The sequence below is a fragment of the Hypomesus transpacificus genome, chromosome 3 (assembly GCF_021917145.1).
Source record: "Hypomesus transpacificus isolate Combined female chromosome 3, fHypTra1, whole genome shotgun sequence".
Classification (NCBI taxonomy): domain Eukaryota; kingdom Metazoa; phylum Chordata; class Actinopteri; order Osmeriformes; family Osmeridae; genus Hypomesus; species Hypomesus transpacificus.
Genome location: NC_061062.1, coordinates 8276267 through 8288533, shown reverse-complemented (window position 1 = coordinate 8288533; position 12267 = coordinate 8276267). Strand labels below are relative to the sequence as shown.

Here is a 12267-nt window from a genome sequence, read left to right as displayed (position 1 = left end):
CTTTCCTGAATGAACAGTTAGGTATTGATGCAATCAACGTTAACCCCAATCTTCTGTCGTTTGTTTGGATAAATATACATAAATAGAAGCTAAACCCCCAACTATTGTTGACACTTTCCCCCAAACAATGCTATTGTAGATTCTGTAGCTTCTTTAAATACAAGCTCAAAATAGATGGTGAAAGCAAGGCGGGGGGGGGGGGGGGGGGGGGGGGGGGGTTGTTGGAGAATGAGGAGGCAGCCCTAAAGCAATACCAAATGTGTCACCACGGCAATGTAGCATCAGAGGTGATAGAAAACGAGATAAACCAGGGAGGCTGAGAGTGGAGATAGGATTTTGATAGAGCAGTTTTTCAGACACCACCTCAAGACCTCAGAAGAACATACTTTTCAAAGAAACGGTGCCGCTGGTTTCCAGGGGTGTGTTTACCCTCTGGAAGGAGGTTTAGTGTATGACAGAGACTGTGTTTGTTAGAGACAGACACAAACCTGTCATCTATTACCTTGCATAGGCCGTCTATCACCAGTAGTGCCAATTATACGTAATAGTTACAGGGTGTGACGTGTATGTGACAGACAAAAACAAAATTTCGGTTTGTCCTTTGAGGTAAATCAGAGCGCCAGCAGAAGACATGGACTGGTCTTTCCAGTTTCTTATCTCCAATAATATTAATTTGTAAAGTCATGCTCTTTAAAAGGACGACACGTTTTTCTCTTTCATGCAATGCACCTGTTTTTCAAAATCAATTAAAATGATTGATCTCTTTTTTTACTGAAGCAGAGGTCAAGGTAGTTCTGTCCTATGAAACTGAACCTCAAATGTACCTGTAAATGCTAGGACTGCTAGGACTATTACTTGAATTGCTATGGCGATACTTGACCGTAAACTTAACCGGTTATGTAATGGTTATGTAATGGTTGATTCAAAGCCTTGCTAAGTGACAAAGGAATCCTTGAGACACAAGCCCAAGCTGTGCCAGTCTCTCATACCGCTTGATCAGCTGGGTGCCTTTTCTATTGTTTACAAATTGTCCAGCCCAACAGCTTGCCTTGCCATCTGCACAAAATGGCCGCCAGAACTAGGGTTGAGGGAAGATGAGAAAGACTGTGATGATGGCATAGGCTACGGCACAATGTGCTGTTTACTGGCTTCCCCACTGAAGTCAGGTTTGCCCTGGGACTGTAGAACTGCTGCTGTCATGCTTTCCGTGTCTAATCAACAATAGGTGGCTTCAAATGGGCTGTGGCGTCCATTTTGAGGCAGCTGGAGCCAGTTTATTTTAAGAGAGAGAAAAACTGTCAGCAGTTTCTTCCTAGGGAATGCAATTCTGGGTACACTGCTGTTAGGAGAGGTGCTATGAACCTGTTAGGAGGTGGTAGATTCGATGTTCTACTCATTTCAACAATTAATATATGGCAAACTCTCTATGGCAAACAATAACATATTTAACCTAAACGGTGAGAATTAGCATTCAATTAGCCGTAGTATAAAAAAGTGTGTAGGCTATATGGGCCCCTAATAGAGAAGTGTATTTCAATAGCATGTAGGGCCTACCTCTTCAAATATAACCTTCTCACAAAACTCTCACACAAACATTTCTTGACAATCATTCATTCCTTTTTGAGAGGCCATGAATTCTCATCTCCCATCTAGTCACTGTAAAGAATGTCTGTTGACACACAGTAAGGCCATAGACTCAACCCTTTTTTTAAGGCTAAGGGGTTCAGTTCTAATTCTCCACTTGCAGTGTCTGTACATTTGGGTGAACCTGTTCATCTACGGTTCAAGGGTTTGAATCCTGTTTACAGAATGTGACGGAGTGAGAAAAACGAGGCTGAGAGGAAAGGAGCCTTTTCCTGGACTTCTCCTCTACGAATGAAGTCCAGCGGCAGAAAGCAACCGGACTAGTCGCAGTAGTTTGGGATAATTAACGGAGCACAGCGAGTTCAATCCTATCTCCTCGGAAATTGAGAGTGACGGGGAAGGTCGACGTTCCAGGGTGCAGGGAGAATGGCTTCTTTTCAGAGGGAGCCGTCAAACGGAAAACGATTTTCCGATGATGGCGGGAGAGGAGTGCACGAGTGGAGATACCGCCTGAACCGATGAACTTACTCACACCTCACAGGCAACTGACAAAAAAAAGCCTTCTGTGTTGTGGATTTGCGGGTCTTACTTTAGTTAGGTAGATAGACTGTGGGACAGAGATAGAGAAGGTGGAAGAGCTCATTACTTTTTTCTAAATGTTCCCCATCTAGCTGACTGATGAATATTCGAGCTGTATCCATGTACACAGTGAACCTCAGCGAACCTCTGTCACATGAAACGATGCTGCATTTCTGCAAGAATTATGAAGAATATTCCCAAATCCTAACAGTAGGCCTATTGCGAAACACCTCAAAAAGTTACGAAACTACGCTTATACTCACTTGAGAGATAAGCAGTAGGCCTACTCCATTTTGCGCCACAATAGAAACAGCAAATCAGAGCTAACTCAAGTCTGGCTCATTTCCTACCGCAGACAAAAGGCAGGCAACAACTACGACCAAGCTTTCTGTCTGATAACGCTACTCCTACTCTCTGTGTGACACTGATTGTCCACCCTCGATAATAGACCATTATTTCTACTTTTACACTAACGCGCGCTACTTGCCTATAATTTGACGTCATATCAAGACCAAACTCTCAAATTACTAGCAGACCTTTTGTAAAAGGTGCGACCCTGCTTCTTTTAAGTGTGTCAATTTCAAGCGGTGATTATACACGGCGCTTTGATTTAGGACGCCTTTTTTTTTTTAAGGGACGTATTGTATGGCAACCGAGGACACAACGGATAGAGCTGTCGTACCGTCAAACAGATGATAATAAGACATGTAAAAATGAGTCAACTCAAAAGGAAATAATGCCTTTCATCTTGGAGAACTCGTTATATGAAAAAGTACTATTCCACCAAAAGAGGGGGATTGGGCTAGCCATTACTGCTGTAGCAAAATGGATTTTATTTCATTCAGTGGGGTGCATGTACAGTACTGTATGTGTCAACTTAATGTCTATCTCCTTGGATCTATCTGCAATTGACCAATAAATCCTCATTACTCTGGGTTTGCAGTGTTATTAGAAGGACTGTGCAAGTAGTCTCACTACACAGCATGTAGCACATACAAACACATTTGTCATTCACACACAAACACATGAAAGTTCATATCTATATCCAGTAGAATCGCCATGCGTGTGTGGGTCTGTGTGTGTTGGTCAGAGAGTGTGTGTGTGTGTCGGAGAACTGGTTGGACTGAAAGGTCAGTCAGGACAATGCAACCAAATGCAAATCTGTCATTTCGCACCAGTTGAAACCTACACAGGCTGTTCCAGTGTTCGAGTCAGCTTATTGCAAAATAAATAGACAACATTAAATCCACCTCTTAGCAGAATTAGTAATTGGGGCAGAGTCTGTCTAGGACGGCAACATTCAGAAAGACAAAGAAGCACAGAGGGAGATATTTAGAGAAAGTTAAAGATAGATAAAGAGATAGTGGTAGAAAGAGAGAGAGCGATAATACAAAGCGCTTGGGATAGTATAATCCCCGCGCTGTCTGAGTCACTCACCATACCTCCCCCCCCACCCCCATCCGTCTCTCCCTGCCTTTTCCTCTCTCTCTCAAAATGTCTCCTCTCCCTTTATTCAGAGTATGTTGGGCTCAGTGTTGTGGATCAGAGGGCTGGTATGAGGCTGCCTGATGTTTATCTCCGCAGGGAAACGGGGTGTCTTTTCTCTCCTGTGTTCCAATGCTTCGGAGATGGGGTTCCTGCAGTGCAACGAGCCACAGGGAAGGGGGGGCCCACACGACACTGGTGCCCGGGCTGCATAGTCACTGCTCCAAGAGTTCCTTTGAGCCGGCTTATCTTGACGTTTTCCGTTTGATAATACGGGGACCAGGTGCTGGGAAGTCAGGGCTGTCGCAGAGAGACAGATAAACGGTTGTGTTGTTGGTGTGTGTTCTTGTGCGTGTGCTGCCAGTATTGTCCCCTGCAAACAGGCACACACAAAACGCACACCTACCCACAGTTTCTGTCATCTTGGCATTACGGGTAGGATGCTCTCTGTCAAGCAAAAGAGAAAAATAGAGAGAGAGAGAGAGAGAGAGAGAGGGAGGGAGGGAGGGAGAGAAAAGGAAGGAGGGGAAGAAAAGAGAGAATGAAAGAGAAGAAGGAAAGAGAGCAGGTGCTGTGTGTGAGCCCCTGATAGTGCTGGTCTTTGTGTCGGGGCCTCCGCTCGGTTAAACAACAATAACTCCACTGCCGCAGTGTGTGACCACACCTGCATGTGTATGTGTCTGTATTTGAGTGGGTGTTTGTGTGTGTATTTAGCGTTAATGTGCCAGTTAGTTGTATCACGTGTGTGTGTGAGAGACAGTGTTTCTGTGTTAGTGTTTGTGTGTGTGTTAGAGAGAGAGAGTGTTTCAGTGTTAGTGTTTGTGTGTGTGTGTGTGAGACAGAGAGAGAGAGAGAGAGAGAGAGAGAGAGAGAGAAGAGAGAGAGAGGGAGAGAGAGAGAGAGAGAGAGAGAGAGAGAGAGAGAGAGAGAGAGAGAGAGAGAGAGAGAGAGAGAGAGAGAGAAAGAAAGAGAGAGAGAGACAGTGTTTCAGTGTTAGTGTTTGTGATGCCAGCCTGCTACTCTTCCCTCATTCTTTTTTCCCCCTCAGTCTCTTTATCCTCTCTCCCTCTTCCTTCTCTTGTGTGAAAGCAGTCACTCTCCTAAACCCCTTCTCCCTTTGAAGCTGTGCTTAGAAGAAATGGATGAGAAATTAAAGAAAGGAGGGACGGCGGCTTGCAATTGCACATGAAAGAAGGGGAAAAAACAGAGTTGCACAAGGAATCCATCTGGGAGGGAGGAAACTGCAGGCAGTGCGTTTGACTGTGAAGAATACATTGACTTTGTGACACAAGGCTTTTTTGGGACAAGTCAGAAGGCTACATCTATCAAACAAACAAGCACACAAAATCTGATGGGTTCATGGAGCTTTTCCGCATGGAAGTCAGACCGGAAAGCAAGTCTGGTTTTGGCGCAAGTGACTCTTATCCTTTGTTTTGTGTAGAACATTGCACACTGGAGAAGAAGAAAAAACGTCACCAAAGGATGTCCTTGTGTGTGCTCACATGACAAAGATTCACCACACGCAAGACAAAAGAATGTGGATGTGATGATACATGATGAACTGCGTGCTGCGTGTTGCGTGTGTCCGTGTACCATGCTACGAGTGACATTGTTAATTCTCCATCACTCAGTGCATAAATAACTGTCAGCGTACAAAGTGGCACTCGGTGAACTGATTACATACATGGATGGTCGTGTTTTTCGGTGTGTGTGAGTGTGCGTGTCTATACCTGGGCGCGTGCATGCGTGTGCGAGTATGAGGTGGGTCCGATGTTGTAGTCGATTGTGTCTGTGGTGGTGTGGATTCCAAACATGGCAGGCGTAAAAAAAAACATGTCCAGAGCTGAGGTACGTTCAGAGTGAAATTTTCACATCAATGCAATGGGATGGGCAATCCACGAGGCCTTTGGATCTGGGTTATAAGGAAAGTGTTTCCTCATTACTAGGAAATCAAGCGTGAACACACGCCTTTGAGTGTGTAATTCAGGGTTAGGGACGGACAAGGCCGGAGTATATCATGATTGATAGTCCGCTGTAAACTCACTGTCTAAAATGCAAAATTAGCAGTTCATAAAAGCTGCATAGTGTGAAATTGCTGCGTAGTGTAAAATAGTTGTTTTAAATACATTTCGATGTTGAAATTGTTTTCCTATACGGTAATGAAAGATTCTCACCAGACCTTGGTTGAATGTGTCCTATACTTGATAGATAACTATTCTATAACACACCATCTGCTGCTAAATCTTTATTAAAGATGATTTTTATCTTGATTGTTAAAATAAACCTCTAAAGTGTCTGGTTTAAACTGGGCTTTGATAAAGTTCTCATTAGCATTAATTTCCACACTCTCCAAATCCTGTGATTGTGATTGGAGCTTCTTCATCAAACGAGTAGACACGAGTTGTATAATCCTCTTACATCATCTTGTTGTAGAGACAGACATTGCATTTAATGAGACAAGTTCTAAGTTTTGTTTAACACAATAATAAGTCGCTTAGCAATTTTTAACATTTTAGTTTATCAAAAAAGAGAGGTCCATGTAAGCCTTTATCACCAAGAGTTTTATACTTTTTTATTTGCTTCTCAAGTTTCATTTAATCACATGAATATCTTTTTTATGCTCGTGAACATATCATTAGCGACGTTTTGGGATCACTGAGGGTTTCTGGTCTTTCAACATCACAAACCGTCACCCAGCCAAAGGATACAAACAAATTGAATCACTGACTAGTGTATTTTTGATAAAGGCAGAGAACATACCAAAGGCATAGAGTTAATCAGTGTAAAATGGCAAACATGACATACAATTGCCCGCATACAAAAAAAAACATAAGTTTGGATACCAATAAATCTGGAAAATGAGCGACACCTAATGCAAAGTGTCTTCTCACAAGTTTATAATAGACTTGTTTATTAACTTGTTTATGAACTTTGCTAAACATTGGCCCAGCAAAGTTAGTAAACAACCCAGAAATACCCATTTCCATTTGCAGAAATACAGAGGGAGGAAAAGAGTGGGTGTGTGTTTGTGACTGTGTGTCAGTGAGTGAGAGAGATATAGAGAGAGAGATACAGAGAGAGAGAGAGAGAGAGAGGGAGAGAGATACAGAGAGAGAGAGAGAGTGAGAGGGAGAGAGACAGAGAGAGAGAGAGAGAGAGAGAGAGAGAGAGAGAGGGAGGGAGAGAGAGAGAGAGAGAGAGAGAGAGAGAGAGAGAGAGAGAGAGAGAAACGGGCAGTCTGCCGAAATGAGGCATGTCCTTTCCCAACAACACCCAACACACTCGCGTTGAGGACTCACCTTTATTCAATTCACTTGGATTTATGACATCATCAGTCACACAACCCGTCTGAACTGAATAAGTCAGTTATGGGTGTGCCTCTACATCCATCTTCCAAAGCCATGTGCGTGTGTATCCCATTCCAGTGAAAACTGAATCATGGTCTCCTGGAGATGAACATGGTGTGAGAGAGACAGAGAGATGTAAGATGAAGGAACAGCCAAGGTGAAGGAGAGAGAGAGGAAGACTGGAGAGGCTGAAAAGAGGCCCGCAACAGACACACCTACAGTGTGTAACCCTAAATATACCTTCACACCCTTTCCTTCTCCACACACACACACACACACACACACACACAAACCGTGTTTGTAGCCAATGTGACTACCACCTTTAACAAGGACATAACAACGCATCATTGGTCATGCCGTGATTTCAGCCACTTCAATGGGAAATGGAAAAGCACACCAAAACAATGCCGGTGCGGTTCAGTGGACGCTGCGGTGCGCTCAGCTGTGAATAGTTCAACCGTCAATATGATCCGAGTGACTGGTTAAAAACAGGAGGATGGTATATTGCTATAACCAAACAAAATATGCCTCTTCAACTGATAAGACAACCTAGATGACAAATGGCAAACAGAAGAGAGCAGAAAGGGAGAGAGTGGGGAGAGAGTCTATGTGAAATAGGGAGGGGAACGGTGGCGAAATCTCTTCTTTTTTTGGGGGCAAACTGAAGGAAGGCAAGACAAGAAGGAACAAGACAGAGAGCACCAGGGAATCCGCATCAACAGTGAGTCATGCCGGGAGATAGAACCCCCGCAGCTCCAAAACCATTCGTAGTCCAAACCTAGCTAGGTGTTGTGGTTGCCTGTAGATAAGACAGTGACAGAGCCAGTACAAACATCAAGCAGTACAAGAAAACACCAAGAGCAGCCGGCTTTCTCATCCCAGCACCCATTGTGTTCATCAATTCAGCCACTGGACTGTTACTCACATAGCCTAAACAAACTAAGTAACCCTGTTCTGCATATCATATAGAGACACATCAGACTGTGTGTGACTGTGTCTCCTGTTTGTTTTCCTAGCAACGGGGGGTTTCTGAAAAGGTTATCGATTTGTGTTGCCCTAATACAGAGTCAAAGCTGTTCTGGACAGTGATGAGATCAACTAAAATCCCCATGCTGTAGAAGCGTAGCATTGATTGATTATGCAGGCTAGAGGTTAGAACGCAGCATGTCCCTACAAGGAAGGGAGAGTCGAGCACTACGCCCCATTATCTGAGGGGGTGTAATCTGTTTACACTTCTCATGGGAAATCTCGTAGATAATAAGAATCATCACACTCAGGGGATAAGAACGAGGGGTGTTGCCAAAGTTTAGAAGAAGAAACCCATGGAACGAAGGCCAAGAAGATAAGCTAGTTCTCCTTTTCGGAGAATCAGTGTCCTCCTCTGGAGGTAAAAGAGAACAGGGAGAACAGGTCAAGCTGACTGTAGACCGTAGATGGTGCGTGGGTACACATTGCGGCCTCATTGAAAGGTTAAAGTATGGGAAAACTTGGGAGAATTATGGAGGGTGGGGGACTTCCCTTATTATTTACTATATAATGTGTTGGATTCTAGAAGTCTCTTGCTATTTATGTATTCCTGTATCAACTGCTGCATTGCTGAATAAACCATCAAATTGCCTTGATTCTGAAAGATATTCCATGCCGACTGTTTTTTACCCGAAATCCTTTTGACAAAAATATCCTACAATGCCTAGAGACCGTTTTATCTCTGAGGGATATGACACTCTCTCCGTTTGATCAATATAGATCGTTACTGCAATATTAGTTTGAAAGTGTTTTTCATTTTCTGCAACAACCCTTTTTCATGGTCATTGCTTTTGTCAATGGACTCCGAATGTATCAGCTGCTGTCCTTCAGGTGTGTAGCGGCTAAAAGCTGAACACCTCTTCCAAATGCACCAGTACATATCTACAGTCGACAAGTGATGGAACTGAAAGTGAAGGACATGATATAGCTGATTCGGCCATTTTGGCCCATCGGGACATGTAGGCTGTCACTCCATTGACCTGTCACACTCGACACGTTTGCTGACAGGGAAAAGTAGCGCTTTGGCCTGAGTGCTTCGGGCCACTGCAGTCTCTCTGACAGAGTGGCGGCTTCCAGGAAATGTTCACACGTGGCCACTGCTCCTTTGAGGTTAACAGGTGTGTTGTTATTCTTTAGGCAAGGGGAACTGTGAGCGATTGATGACAGGATTAGACAGAAAATACTTCAGTAAGGCAAAAGGTCTCATTCAGTAGGATTCTTCAAGGTGTTTGTACTAATGATCATTTAAAAAAAATGCACACTGGAATAATAATAATTGTTTCCATATGCAACTGTGTAAAGTCATGCCAAGAAATGTATAACTCAAAATGCCATAACGACTAACTGTAACTAATTTAAGGGATTTCATTGATTTAAATCTCCCCGTTTCCAGTAGCTCAACCACCTGCATGTGGCAGGGCTATACACACACTTATATTATTATTATTTACTGTGTGTATACATTTTGCTACGATCCATAAACGGTGTAGGCTAACCATTCTTCTTTTAAGTATTCTTCTTTTAACTATAGGAGAAAATATTATTGCTGTTTAAGTAATAATATTTAACTGTTACTTCCTGTACCATAGTTTGACAACTTACTGTTACTTATTGTTTCAGTCAATGAAATAAACAGAAAAATAATAATCCTCCACCTACCATGGACTATGTTGTTTTCAGGCCTGTCAAACCTAAACAAACTCGTATTAAATGTACCTGATGTTGAGGTAAAAGGGAAGAAGCATATGCAAGTGGAGAGCATTTCATGGCAGGCCTTGTTTTCCATTTGATGTAAATGCAATTCACCCCCTTCTAACTCTGACTAGAAAAGTGCCACATGCATGAAACATACTCTGGTTACTCATACTAGTCCCCTCAATATACATAAATAATCATTTGAGACATTTGGGTTGTACAGAACATAAATTACATGGGGGTATATTTCAGGGCCGGCTTGTTTTCCATGTCCTCCTACAATATGTATCTAAAATCCTTATTTGAGAAGTGGATACATGAAGGAAACAGAAACAGAACAGAATCCATGTTGGAAATTTGATGCAGAATGGGAACCGTAACCTTTTGTGTCAAGGGTATGAACAACTTGGCTCAACAGTAATAGTAGCAGCTTCTAGTTAGCGGGATAAGATCCTCCTCTATATCAAACAGAACATACTTAAGTTGAAATTCCACTGTCATGAAGCCATGATGTTTTGGTATCAAGATGTGTGACAGTTTGCAAGTCTTCGCTCTAAGGCTTTGTGGTTCATTGCTTAGTCACTTCCATGGCCCCTCTGGCTCCTGCAGCACGGCTGGTGCATGTCAGGGTGAAACATGCTAAATGATTCTCGTTCTCCCACAGCTTCGGAAAACCATTATCGGAAAATGAACCTTGAAAAACGGTGTGTTTTAAAATGAAACCTTAGCAGCTGTCCTGTTTTGCAGCCCACCTGTGGTGCTTTTTCTTTTTTCAGAGCAGATCCACCCCCGGAGCAAGGGAGGCTAAGCTAGCACGACCCTGATACCAAACAGTAGCTTCTCTTTTTTGCACCAAAGATACTTTCAAAGATTTGCCCAGTGAAATAATCCTTTTCTCCCTATGTTCAGTGCCAAAACATGTAATTGGATGGCACATTCATTAGCAAATGACAACAGCTTACACATGGTAGGAGTGTCATAATGAGAGAAGGGAAAAACGTCCTCTTTTGCATGCCTTGGGGTGCAGATGGAAACCAAACAAGGAATAAATAGAACCATTGTGGATAGATCATTGTGGATTGTGTCTGGATCAGGAAGAGATAAGCATGTTGTGCTTATTTCTCTTGCTTCTTTTGGGGATTACATAGAGGCTTGAAACCATCAACGAATAGTTCTCGTAAACTGTATCGGCAAGATAGCGTCTTGTTTTACGTGAGTGCCCTTTTGGAACAAAATTATTGGAAGCCTGGTGTTAAGTTTCTCATTCACCTGAACATGTAGAGGTAGCTTTGGCTTCATGGTGTACAGTCATAGACTCAAACCTTGCCATCACATTATGTGACCTACCAACTTCAGAAAGGTTTCTATTTAGAACTGGTCGGAATTTCCGGAGCTTTCTGCTTCACAGCCATCTCTGTCAAATTTAGTCTGTGGGCTACACTCAAGCAATTGGGTTCGGTTCAGTGTACTTGTCCTTTCACAACCCCAGTCACATATACGAGTTGACCTTTTCACAAAATCCCCCCATATTTCTTGTAAAGATTTGTGTTTCATTCTGTATGTCAACATTGCAACACTTCCAATGTAGCCTATACCACTTCGGCTCTCTGAAAGCCTTCCAGGGCATGATGGGAGTAGAAGTCCGGAAAACCAGACAGGTAAGACACTTATTACACGGCTACAAGAGCGCCAACATTGAAGTCAGAAGCCGTGAAATGGCCGACTTATGTCGAAAGAAGTGTGCCGATGGAAGTAGGGAAGAACCGCAAAAAAAGAAAAAGAATGCTAACAGACAGTCTGTCTTTGTAATTGGACACATCCATGCTATAGCTAAAAGCACAAAACAAGCATGAAGACAATATGTCAGCGTCGCTTCTGACAACATCTAAAAGAGGAAGAAGGAACTATTAAGAAAAGGCAGTCAGGCTCAATTTAACGCAGGTGCCTGAGATCAAAGCGTCAAATCAAGATGGATGGTGAGATGCTTTGTCTTGATCAGTCCCCCTTGACACGCGGTAATCATGATATGTGGCTTAAACTGGCACAGACTGGAGTCTCTTAGAGGTGAGACCCGGCTGAGTCTCTTAGAGGTGAGACCCGGCTTCTGGGACTCAAGGGCATGTCTGTGTCAAGGCAGACATGGGTGACCAAATGTGTGTTTGTGTTTGTACATGTATGTGTCTGCGTGCGAGTCTGTGTGTGTGTGTGTGTTCCACGCATGCGAGCGTGGTTGGACAGACCAAGAGTTCTGCTGATTGGCCTTTGAGGCCTGTGCAGTCTAAGTCTTTTGCTTTGTGTGGATATTCTTTTTACTGCTGACAAGCTGACTGATGTAAAGTTGAATTTGGTATTTCCCGCCATGCCTTTCCATTTCTGATTCGAGCTTTATCCAAAGTAGTCTTTTTCTTTCTTATCTCGTGCTCTCTCTTTCTGTCTCTCTGCAGTACACACACAAACATCCTTCCTTAAGCACAGAAAACAAACAGGATTGAACACTGCATCCAGCAAACGCATCATGATTTTAAAACAATGCAGGCTCCCTGAAGAGGTA

The 12267-nt window shown here is 43.2% G+C and overlaps 1 protein-coding gene across 2 annotated transcripts in view; it reads right to left on the bottom strand.

Moving 5' to 3' along the window:
• LOC124466466 (neurexin-3a-beta-like) overlaps positions 1–12267 on the bottom strand; it is an 81816-nt gene that overhangs the window by 56615 nt on the left and 12934 nt on the right. The window lies entirely within an intron of this gene.